Source organism: Parambassis ranga, chromosome 19 (genome assembly GCF_900634625.1).
Source record: "Parambassis ranga chromosome 19, fParRan2.1, whole genome shotgun sequence".
Lineage (NCBI taxonomy): Eukaryota > Metazoa > Chordata > Actinopteri > Ambassidae > Parambassis > Parambassis ranga.
Genome location: NC_041039.1, coordinates 10,455,150 through 10,468,165, shown reverse-complemented (window position 1 = coordinate 10,468,165; position 13,016 = coordinate 10,455,150). Strand labels below are relative to the sequence as shown.

At 45.1% G+C, this 13,016-nt stretch overlaps 1 protein-coding gene across 4 annotated transcripts in view; it reads right to left on the bottom strand.

Moving 5' to 3' along the window:
• Window positions 1-13,016, bottom strand: part of raraa (retinoic acid receptor, alpha a) — a 116,321-nt gene that overhangs the window by 19,571 nt on the left and 83,734 nt on the right. The gene's annotated exons all lie outside the window — the stretch shown is intronic.

Sequence of the window (13,016 nt, the reverse complement as noted above, 5' to 3'; positions counted from 1 at the left end):
CTGCAACAACCGACACATCGCTTCCACTTAGACAGCGTTTCCACTTCGTTGTGCTCCACTTTTCAGAAAAATGACAGCCAGTTGTTTTGCAACCATTGCAGATACTGAAATTTGCAGAGAGAGCAGAAATTGATGTGACAGCTTGAGTTTGTATTGTGCACCATTTGAAGGCTTTGCAGGCTCCAAGACCAAAATGTTGATAGATAGTGCTCCAAATTGGAGCCAAATAACTCCCCCCCCTATCCAGAGTGTTACGGCAAGAAAAACACATACATGCGTGAGTGATAAATGAGGACCTGAGCAGAGGCCGAAGGGCAAGGCGGTGCAGTGTAAGGAGTCTTTTTCTTAAACGTTACGACAATCCCTCCTCAACACCAGGAAATGGTGGTGTTTGTCTTGGACCAGAAGTGGGGAAAACACCAGGTTGTGCTTAACATGGGTAATTTATGGCATCTTTATGTCTGGGTGAGTCGAGTGTTGTTGCATGCATACATCTGACAGGCATTTAGAGAAGACATCTAACAAAAAACACACTTGTGTAAATGTGATTCATTTGCCTGTGTGACAGCATGTTGTGCGGCATCCTCTCAATGTTGTGTGAGCGCCTGTGCGTGTGAACATCAGCATGTTCTTGTCTCAGCCAGGCCTGGTTTTTATCAACACAGCGGCCCCCACCATGTTCCCAAGTTCTTCTCCAGTGGGGCCCAAGACAACTTCCCTCTCTATGCTTCCAGGCCTCTGAAATAACACACCAGGTTTTCCTATCACTGCTTCCCCAGCAAATGGAGACAGAACTGAGAACATGTGTGGACAAACTACAGGGTGGGGGAGGGCCAGGGAGCGATCTAGCAGATGGCAAAGGTGAGGTCTGCAGGGGCTGCACTTGGAGCAGAGACTTTCGAGTTAACCATATTAGCTGTTGCTGTCACATGCTTACCTTTGCTACAGTTAATTATGAGTCTCCTGACAAATGCACAAGACATCTATTAAACAAATACATATCATAAATCCTATAGGTAGTACGCCATTTATGAACTTAATTGAGCAAAGAAGAAACACATACAAAGAATTATCTTGCTGGAAAGAAGCACCAGATCCCTGGCAACCCGCAGTAACACTGCGTAACTCTACCCAGCAGCTGTCCATGCCTGCTGACTGACAGAGGGACTATGTGAGTTGGCACATGCCCTGGGGTGACTGGAGATATTTGGCATGAGCTGATGGTGTGGGACATGGTGGTGGGTACAAGGGGGCAAAAGGCAGCCCGTGTTGTCCAGAGGATGCCAGGATGCGTGCAGGCACAGCAACACGTTCCAGCAGCCTGCAACATATGTCACAGTATAGTGTGGACCTTAATGTTCAGCATGTGTGAGCCTGTAAACATGCCAGTGTGAAAGGCCTATGATTAGAAAGACTTTCCAACAATCCATTGATCTGTCATTGAACATGATCACACACACATACAGCAGCTGTATACTCTCAGCTGAGTATCATTACTGACCTACATACAGACACAGACAGAAGGCCAGAGAGTTGGAGTGGGGGGGGGGGCAGGAAGGAGGAACAGTGCCTGATAAAGATAGAGAGAAGGAGAGTGCAGCAGAGGAGAAAGATGAGATGAGCAGCAAAGTGAGGATGGTGACAAGCAAGGCAAACATTTCAAAAGCGGGTCCTGAATAAAAGCTGCTCAGGCTGGCATGTTTGCTTCAGAAGGAAGGTGTAACCACAGTGTACCCTCCCTTTGTCAACTCTCAGTGTGTGAGCCAATACTCCCATCCTAGAGTGACTTTCAACTGTGATACCTCATAATTCAAGATCAAGGTCATGATTAGATCATAACACAAGCGAAACCACATCAGCTTTCTTTAATGGCACCGCTCCGACTGTGAGAATGGCTTCATGAAACATTAAGCCTCTCTTTTGCAGAGTGCCTACATTGGTTAATTATAGAATTGTGCATGAGCAGATGACTGTGCACATGCTTTTCCTTTCCTTCGATAACAAACTGCACTCATGCATCACTAGGAGCCAGGAGGGTGCCAAAACTACATTGAACCAGGGCCACCGAATCCAGTGAGACTCACTGTGTGGTCTAACAAAAAGCCTTAGAGGTTAACGTTTACTCATCTGGCTGATACTCTTTACCAGAGCCACTTAGAATGAGTGCAAAAAACAACCAAATAAGATTCAATTCCCTCTATTCTCGTAAAAAGCCAAGGTCAATGACATTACAACCAGCAACCAGCAGTAAGACATTATGGGTTAGAGGCTCCAAAGTATCCCTGTGACCTTTAAATAATCATGAAAAGACATAGGTCGTGCTAGAACAGATATAAAAATGAAGTGATGTATTATGGTTGAACAGTTTGAGACATATGACTTAAATTAACATGGAGATCATGAACACATTTCTGCTGTCAGCATTTAAAAACAATCACAGGTGAAGAAATGCAGGAAAATGCATTTCATGCGCCAGTCTGTCTGTTTGCTTGAGCTAAAATGACATCCATACACATTAACTAGGGCCTATTCATCTTTATTGGGCTGGGTGCCACACACAGTGCCTCCCAGTGTTTAAAGGCCAAAAAGACCGTAATGAATGCTTATGCTCGAGTGTTTGCTCTTCAGTCACTCTAACAGAGAGGTTATCTGCCCATTGACACTAACTAATCCTATGTGACTGGCAGCATTCAGGTCCTTCTCTGTTCCTAAGCGCATATTCAACAGTGGAGGAAGCGGGTCATAAATATGGAGGGGAGCAAAGGCTATTTGCATTAGAGGGCTGAAGTGGACTTGAAGGAGGTGGAAAGAAAAAGGCTAAACAAGGGATCAAGTAAGAACGAAGAAAGAGAAGAGGCTCACAAGGATCTAGGGAGAAAAGAGAGGATCACCAGGGACAGGCTTTGTCATGTTAAACCGCCTCTCTCGACCTATGTTCTCCCTTTCTCCTCCTCCTTTTCTCCCTCTCTGTGGATAACACAAAAGTCAATCACAGGGGAATAGATTACGAGGGTTTGATCTTCTCAACTTCAGAGCAGGAGCGTGAGGGGGCGAGGTCGTGAGTGCAGCATGTGCGTGACTTGGGAGGATGAGTGTGTGTTCAACGATGCTAAAAAATGTGCCTTCACACTAAGGCTCTTTCTCTTAAAATCCAGAAACCTTTCAGGTTTGTCACATACTCGTCAACGTGAGTTAAAGCTTATTGTAAAACTTGCTTGTAATTTACCTTTGCCATTAAGCTTCTGCAGGCTAATGTGCATTCCTCTACTGTACATGAGAAACAGTACAGTACAGTACCCTTCATAAATTAGTGCAGTATGTCAAGTTTAAAGCTGAAAGGTTATTATTGCAGAGGTAAAGGGAGGTATTTGCAAGGGCGTGGACAAGATTATGCAGCAAGTGTGCTATTATCCTGTCATAAGTCTGTTACAAAGCTCAGTGATGCTGACACCCGAAGAGGATACTAGGTCCAGCACAGGGGTTTAAATGGCCTAAAGACCCTTAAGAGACAGCTGACATATTTAGAATAGACAGACGGAGAGCAAAACAAGCGTGCACAACATGTACACTGGTGAGACAAACTAATAAAACCCTCACTCTGCCCCTCTCTGCTGACTGACTTGTTTGCACTCCTGATTGTGCAAAAAAGTGAGGCTACAGTGGAACACATTGTGCTTAGTACTGCACAGCCAGCCACTACATTCATGCTCATCCCCCCTAATGATGACTGATGACTCACATTTGATTCAGATGTCTGATGGGTAGTGTCAGGGGGCTCCTTAGTGGAAGATTTGGGCAGAGCAAAGGGGTGAACCTGTGGGCGGGAGGAGGCAGGCTCATTCGTCATTAGCCTCAGTGTTACACGCAAAAAATAAACAAACAAAGGACCGGAGGATCTTGTCAAAAGCACTGGGACATTAATTTCCTTAGGGATAAATGGCTGATGAGAACAGGCAGAGTCATCAAGGGAATGCAGTGGGATGTTGCTGCAATTTAAAGGACATATTTGGCTTCCTCGGGTATAGGTTATGCTTTTTCTCTTCTCTCCCTGCCTGCCTGTGTGTGTGTGTGTGTGCATGCGTTGTCTGGCCTTCTGCAGACACTCATTTCCTGCATGTATCCCTGACCTTTCAATGTAGCCTGGAGGGAGCTATTTGATCACAACACACACAAACACACACCATTTCCTGTGATATGGCTGCCCACCAGTCAGTGGACTGGTTTGGTGAGACAATGTTTATCATTCCCTGTGGAGTTCTTACGCAGAACACAGATTTAAAAAAAAAAAACTAAATTTACAACTATATATAAGTTATTTAAGCCTATAAATTTTACTTCTACATGCATAAAACAGCAATATACTGTATATATATATATATATATATGATATGGTGTGTAAATGTAATGAGTCCACAAGTGCAACTTAGTACTAGTGTATAAAGACAACACACATCCTGCCATGTTTGCTGCCTATGCACAAACTAGTAAGCATGGCTGTTCAAAACAATGAGTGGGGGTAACCCGAGCCGAGCCCTCAGGTGAGCCTGGTGTTAATGCTTCCACTTCTCCCTCCTGTCCTCTTTCCCTCTGGGGTCCAGTTAACCCTAGCTGGCCTCTGCTGACTGCTGTGTCTGTCGGCCTTGTGACCTAAGCCCTCCGGGTGACTGGGTCCTGTTTTGTTGCGACCCAGTTCCACTGCAATAGGAACGCATGCCGCTCCCAGTTAACTATGTCCATTAAGCTAAGTGGGGCCCATCAATTATTCAACAGTTTCCAATGTATAATTCAAAGGAGAAGGGTACCGTCATGAATAGCGGCACATACAGGTGAAGAGAGAGAACAGTTCGTTCGATTCAAAACTGATTCTAACATTACACATCTGTAATTGTCACTGTAATGAGATGGAACGCCACTGTGTGAGAAAGCCACAGGATAACATGAGGACAAAAGAGATGGCCATACAGGAAAAGTGATATTAAAGAAAGGAAATAAGAAATGTATCAATAAATAAAGATCTCGTGTTTACTTTGTTGCCTAATATATTCACACTTTTAAGTCCCTTCTGAATTGAAAAAATTGAGCTGAAAAGGCTATGAAGAGAAGAAATTAGGCCAGAGCATTAAAAGTGAGAGCTTTACAGTGCCGCCTCCCCCCTCCTCTCTGTGTAGGCGTGCGTCCTGGGGGAGCTACCAATGTTAATACAGTTATTAAGCCTCTCCACTGAAGCCTGCTCCACCTCCCCAACTCTCAGCATCAAGGAGTTCTCTCTGCCTGCCAGGCAGCAGGCAAGCTTGCTTCTTCAACAATGAGATCAAACAGTCCCAACTAGGCCAGCTCAGGGGAAGCCTGTGATGGAGCTTCCCACTGCGCAGCAAGGGCAGGTGGGGTTGGGTATGTCAAGCCCAAGGAGAATCCCAGTAGGATTTAGGGAAGGAGGTAAGGAGGGGGAAGGGGCAGACCTCAACCTTGTGATAGCTCCACCTTCTCTTCCTTGCTCTTTAAAGTCAGCTGACCAAGATTCCCATGCATCTCTTCCTGGTGTTGGGGATTACAGGCATGAAAGGTTTTAAGCAAGCATATGTGCGAGAGCAGATTTATTCTCTTGCTAGTTTGAGGATGTAGGTAGAGGTTGATTAAAGGTGAGTAGTGTGAGGTGGCCAGGATGGGGAGTACTAGACTTTCATGTGCAGGAAGGAAAGCCCTCTCACAGCTCAGTGGGGAACCTAGCTGGTCGCCTCTGTGTGTAGGTGCGTGTCTAATCACTGCATTACATCCGATCCATAATTCACACCGCAGAGGGAAGGTTAGTGTTGCGACTCTCGCTTGTTGCCAGAAGGAGCAAATTGAGGCACCAATGCAGATTGCTTGCATGTTAAAAAAAAACATGCAAACAGCAGCAAGGTAATAAAAGGTCCCCCTGACTTTTTATTACCTTGATGCTCTGCCTTCACAATTACCCAAAAACGGGTAATTATGAAAAAAAAATGTGAAATGTAAAATTTTGATAGAGCCTTTTGCCTCATTGTGATACAAAATGAATAAGGTAAAGGTAGGAGTGGATAAGCAGGTGGGCGTGATAAAGACAAATGCTGTAATGTGTTAAATAGGACAGGGATATAGGTCATTCTGTACCAGACACAATTTGCCAGCATTGGCCTGTTGGCAGCCACTGGATGCAGGCCAAGTCTCCATCAGTCGCACTACAACCCTAATAATATCAGTCTCAGATCCAAGGCTCTCTCTCTCTCTCTCTCTCACCCCTTCTTTTATATCCTTGTTCTGCTCCTACCCGGCCACTCTGCTGATTTTTGCTCAAAAGGAAAAAAGGGCAAAAATTCAGAAGCAATAAATGACATTAAACCCCTGGAAGTCTCCACAGGGATTATAGTTTGAAAATGCCAGCTTTCCTGGAGCCCCCCCACCTTCGCTTCCCTTCTGGTGCCAGAGATCTCCTCTCTCTCTCTCTCTCTCTCTCTCCTCTCTCTCTCTCTCTCTCTCTCCTCTCTCTCTCTCTCTCTCTCTCTCTCCCCTTACCGCCCTCTCATTTTCTTGCAGCTGAGAGGTGCTGACAGCCCAGACACAATAATCCAGCTCCATTGTGGAACTGCCGCAGTGGCAGCAGCGCCGTGCAAAGGTTTCCCACGTATGGCATGAGGGCAAAGCAGGGTGTCACAGCGTGGCAGTGGCACAGAACAACACCGCTGCAAGCTGAAGGGGTCGGTAACCAGTTGCAGCAGAGCACCACGCTGTGCCACTTGACAACTCTGCTTCAAACTGTTGTCACCTTTTCCATTAGTCAGCTCCACAGCTGGAGACAGAGGGGAGATAAGTCTATCTGTCAAAGAGATTCCAATACAATGCACATAGGGAGGCTTTTCTTTGATCACGGCTATAATTTGGAGCACAAATCAAACAAGTGAAAGTGGTTATGTATTAATACAATCATCTGAATCATTCCCAACACAAGAAGAAGTACAGGAGTGAAATACCAACTAAATTATTTACACTGCTCTATCATATCCTTGAGCAAACCTGGTGAAGCTTTTTTTTCTTTGCTATCTCTCTCTCGTTCCCTCTTTAGCTGCATATAAAAAGGTTTCTTCAGGTTACTGTTAAAAATCTCATGGAATAACAGAATGTACCCTCTCCCTTCTAAGTGCTCCATGGCTGCATATTTCCCCTATCAACCCACTACTTTCCCCAAGCTAAAGTAAGATCCAGGCTGACAGAGTGTTTGAAAAAAACATGACTAGGAATAAAGAATAGATATTTTTGTGTACAGTTTTAACCAGAGCTTCTTATCTCAGTTTCTTTCCCAGTGACATTCAGAAGTATTCAGGAGTAGATCAGAGACTTAAGCCTACAAGGGGTCACTACAAACAGCAAAGAGGGTTGTGACACATTTATTTGTGCCAGAACAATGAGAGCTCCTCGACATCTGACACAGCCACAGCCGCTATTGTGATATCTGCCGACCAACTATCTCTGCCACAGTGCTTCACTAACAATGGCCCTGATAAGAGACTACAGGTCACAGCAAAGGTTGATCTCTTTGAAATGAAGGGGCTGCTTGATATCAGAATACCAACACAGAGGTTCCTTTCATAATAAACAGGATGCAGTTCATTCACCCTTTTTAACCTACACATGTTTGGAGCTGCTCTGCTGCAGGGCATCTCTCAGTTCACACAATGCACAAACATATTACAAACAGGGTTACAGCGAACAAGTGGCCTGTAACCCGAGTCTGTCTCCCTCCTTCAGTCGAACATGCTGTCCTATCCATCACCATCCAGCACTACACTCTTCTTCCCCACCTCCACCGCACTGTTGGCAGTCTATTTCATCCCCTGGTCCCAGGTGGGTCTTTAAGAGTCAAATGTCAGAGGCCGGGCTGCAGCCAGACATATAATGAATATGAAATGATTCAGAGGGGCTGTGGGAAAGAGAGGACAGTGGTGTCCAGACAGTCCCGTCTCTTCTGTCAGCAAGTGGGACCAGAGTGAGTCAGGCTGGGCAGGGCCCGGGCCAGAGATGACTTGAGGGAGCACCAAAGGGGAGATGATACACAATATGAAATTCTAAAGTTACTTTAGAAACATGCTTCCATAAATCAAGACATGCAGGAAGGTCTTGTCTTCCACCAGACTGGTCCTATATGTGCCCCCGGGGCCTGTTAAAGACACCAGGTATTATAAAAACTAGGGAGAAAAAAAGACTCTTGTTATCAACCACAATGAGATCATGTGAAAAACACAGAGATTTCATCTATCATTTAAGACGACCTGTTAGCTAAAATAAGAGCACGGTGCACAAGGCTGCATTGTTATGGGGTGTGAAAATAAATATGTTTGAGTGATTCAAATTGCTTTCTTGCACTCAACATAAACATTAGCTCAGGCAGTGCATTTCTTTGCCCCTTGGTGAACAACACTGAGACGGCAGCAACACAGCGCTATTTTCTGCCCAAGCAGAACTGCCAGCCTCTTTTATTTTTAGCATACTAACCTCTACCCTATTTTCTTAGTTGTCCCACTCTCAAAATAGGAGGGCATTCTACTGTGGTGTGTGTGTGTACTACTTGAGGTGTACACAGTTGTCATCCATGTGATGTTAACACAGATCCCCAGAGAGAGACTGAGGATGAGTGTGTTGGTGGATGCAACAGTCCTGTGCTTTGGCCTGGAGCTAGTGGCCTCAGAGAGAGAGCGAAGGAGACTGTGGCTGACTGCACAGGAGAGGCAGAGGCAGGCAGTGGTCCTCTGCAACTGATGAAACAAAGCAACATTCCATGTAATCACTCTATATATAGCGGATGCCGAGGAAAAAAAAAAGCGGGGGTTGGAGGGCAGGAAATCTTGTAAAGTATGAGGAAAAATTAGGGCAGGCAAGCATTAAAGATTAATCGTGACACCGACTGCCCGGCTCAGGCTTGCCATGCGGAGAATGCCACCATGGAGATGGGAAACAGAGAGATAAAGTGTGAGAGAGAAAAGGAGACACTTTGGGAATGAAAATGCCTTGCAGATGAATTCCGGGGTGATGAATGTCCGTGGTTCAATACCCAGATGAATTTATGTGTGTTCCATTATGGGAGGGTGGGGATAAAACATGGAGAAAGAAAGGGGTGGAGAAATGGGAAGAGGAGAGAGTGTGCTCTCTCAATGTGCTGGTGAGCTAGCCATGCAGAGCCCATAGCGAACAAGCCATCTGTAGAGATAAGTAAAGAAGTGATTACAACAGGCCCAGCTCAATTTCTGACAGTTGACGCTTGACTGCCCCTGTGGAGGGGAATTGATTTAAATGAAGAAGCTATGAATATTTTAGAAGGAAGAACCCCCCCTTTAACCTGAAATGTGTTTTGATCTCCTTCCCTCCCACCCCTGTGAGTCAATGTGTGTGTATGTGTGTGTATTACAGGACAGACAGGGGGGAGAATGTAATTATTGATAGTGAGATTACAGCCCTATTGTCACAATGTCTGCAATCAGCTGCCTTTTTTAAGCCCAGATGAATCAATGACACTGCCTAGATCTTTTCAGTCTACGCTGCTTTGTTCATCAAAGTGAGCTTTGCAGAGTACACCAACCCTTGTTTGGGGATTTAGCGTCAAACCAAACTGGTGTACAGTACACTCTGACTGATGCCTCCGGCTAATTCTCTCTACAAACAAGCTGGGGCCCATCAGTGGGTCTGAGCACGTGTTCAAAAAAAAACTGCCCAAACAAAAATGTGCGCAATTTCTGAAACACGGTGCTCAATAAGGGAGTAACACTGTAACACACACCAACCCAACAGAGCATCGAAGATGCCAATCAGCTATAGAGTTGTGTCAAAAATCCAGTTGATCTGCCAGTTTTTAAAGCAACAGACCACACCCATTCATTTCCCTTAAATATCTGAAACAACAGCCCTATCAGACATAAACATGTATCTCTGTTGCTCCTGGCAACCTTGCAGCAGGGTGCACATCCCGTTCTGAAGCCACCCCTATTTAGTAAACGATGAATGGTATTAAAAAGGGCAGCAACAGCTTTGAAGGTTGGTGGCAAGGTGTCATTTTGGGAGCGAGTGATGGCAGGTTGTGAAATGCTGCCCTGCGGCCTTTCCCAGGAGAACGGCAGCAGCGGCGTTGAACTCCGTTCACCCCTTTGCCATTGCAAACATACCTTGATGACAAAATGTGTTATTGATGTTCACCTGTAGGTGAAAGCAGGCGCGTTCCTGTGGACAGACGGATCTCTTTCTCCCTTTCGCACACATACTTGCTCTCTGTGGTCTATCAGGCGCTCGGGCTACTAAATCACTGTCGCCACCGGGTGAAAGGAGGGTTAGGCCGACGTGGCGCAATAAGGAACTCGCCCAACGCTTCCCTCCTCTTGGGAGAGCGGGGGACCTTATGTCAATGCTGTCCATCCATCAGGCAAGTCCCATCAAGCCGGGATCAACAAAGCGCCAGAATGAAAGTTCATTGTCTGATATAAGAAGCAAACAAAGCAGTTCAGGAATATTAAGTGCTGCTTTCAGCATCATGTCAACAAGCATACAAACTATAATTTTATTTAATTTGCTTTGCCAAGAAATATTAAGTTGATTGCCCAAGAAAATAAATTTGGTACTTCATGTTACACTATAATGAATTGCTCTTTCCTCCAGCTGTTTTACAAAGGCAGCGCCCCTTTATGTCAAAAACCGACAGTTCTCTGGCCAGCTCTGTTTGGGACAGGACTTTCTTGTTTATGCTCCGTTGTTCCTAGTTCTCAGCACGCACACTCTGTATAAAAACAGCTTAAAGATATAAAAAGGCAGGAAAAGAAGAGCTACTTGCAGCAGCTCTTTCGTAAAGCTAACACCAATTAGCTGGTCTGCACAAAGTCCAAACACATCACCTCATTTTTTTTTAGTTCTCATGCTGCCTGACCGCACAAACAATTACACACGCTTTTGTTGTGCCGTCTGATACTGCAGCCCTCACAGAGAGTACTTTACCAGATAATCTTCTTGCTTTCTTCTTTTCAAAAAGAAAAAGAAAAAAGAAATCCTCCATCAACATAACCAAAAATTGCTCTTGCTCTTACAGTCCATTGCACCATGAAACAATAAAACACCATCTGTTTTTTCTTGGGCCCCATCTCCTGCTAGGCAAAAGGACTTCCGCACTTAAATACCACATGAGTCAGATTAAGCTGCCAGTCACTGGCCCTCAGACACACACTTTCATACAGCCCACTTTACATCCCTTGTCTACAGACGACAAACTCTGCGTCTCGTCTAGGCTCTATAAAAAAATACCAGGTGAAAACTTTCTTTTATACTTTGGACAGCCTGAAAAAAAACAAAGAATAAGAAGCCTAGGGGCTGCTGCTGCTGAGCATTCAAGTCCACCATGCAATCCTTCCTTCCTTCACACTTCACACTTCTTTCCCTTATTTTTTTTTTTGTGTGTGTGTGTGTGTGACTGTCATGTGAACAAGGCCAAGCACATTCTTTCAAGCATGAGCCCATGGCTGCTGTAAGGATTCTGACAAGCGCTCAGTGAGAAATCTAGAGCATTTAATCATGCAAAGCCCAGATATTTTCTGCACAGACATTTCAGAACTGTTGCTCTGAATCTCACCAAATTACAAGTCGCCTGTGTCAAAACAAACTCGGCACTGATGGAGGCCGGATGAAAACAAGTCTTACAACTTAAGTGGCACCATCTTTCAAACACTAATAATGTTGGGGGGGCTGAATCATCCATACGATCTGGATTTATTCCCAGCCTCTTAATGGGTCCAGAAGGATGTTTCAGGCCAGATTCACTTCAGCGAAGATGTCACTGAGTGCGCTCTTAAGCTGGATCCATACTCCGCGAGACAAAGAGCGGAGAACGCGCTCCACGGGTGGTAAGAGATACAAAAAAAAGGTCTTTTCCGCACTGAGGTACCATACTCCGCGAGACGCGTGTGTGCAGAACTCCTCATACGGCCCGCCCACTAAACTATAAGGAAAGACTTTACTGAGTTTTTTAACACACCACAAGGACTTGTGCCATGGCAAGAGGGCATTACACAGAGAGGGTGCCTGCAACAGCGTGAGATGTCCGGCGATGAGTTGTGAAAATGCGACATTAAAAGTAACAATAGCAAAGATTCAGTGTTTGTGCCTTTATGACCACATTTGCACATCTACTGTGTTCCAATGTGCCTGCGATACTTCAAACTGTCCGGTGATGAGCTGTGAAGATGCGACATTAAAAGTAACAATAGCAAAGATATACAGACATTGTTAACGAGCCTATTATGCCCGGGTATGTAGGAGTATATAGAATGGTAATAACAGTCACCATCTGGTATGTGTGAATGGCTGTCTGGAGTTATTGGTGACAAATCACCCTGACTTGCCTTTCTTTCTTTCTTTTATTGCTCATCATGCAAAACCGGTATGGTCTTATCTAAATCTGTTGAATCAGCGCTGTTTATACACCTACCTATATACCTGGAGAGGCTCTTGCGCTTCTCCACTTTCATCACGCCCACAATAAATTCCGACCAATCACAGCATGGTTGCCGCACAGCCTTGAAAGACAAAGTTCGGCCCGGACCCTGTGCACAGGAGTGCGGATCAGCGGGCGGTCAGAGACAAAAAATGACGTCATTTTGTGGGCGTAACGTCTGCAGGGGGGAAAAATGTCTTTGTCTCGCGGAGTATGGATCCAGCTTTAGAGCCAGAGAGCTCGTCTGTAAAGCCTATAATGAATAGTTAGAGCCGATGTGGAGAGGTTGAAAAAACAGAGGACCAAAAAAGAAAAGCACAGAGGGGGTAAAAAAAAAAGTCGACCAGCAATTTATTTCTGACCCCACGTGCAAAGGAACATACCATCAGACTAGTGTCTGTGAACTCGGGGTTGAAAAAAAAGAGAGAGAGAGAAGCCAACAGATGGTTTTTGGGATTGTCTTGTGCTTTTGAGCTTTGCTGGTTCAGAATAGAAGGTGACACAGAAATTCTGTTGTCTGTTTACTTTTCTACTCCTG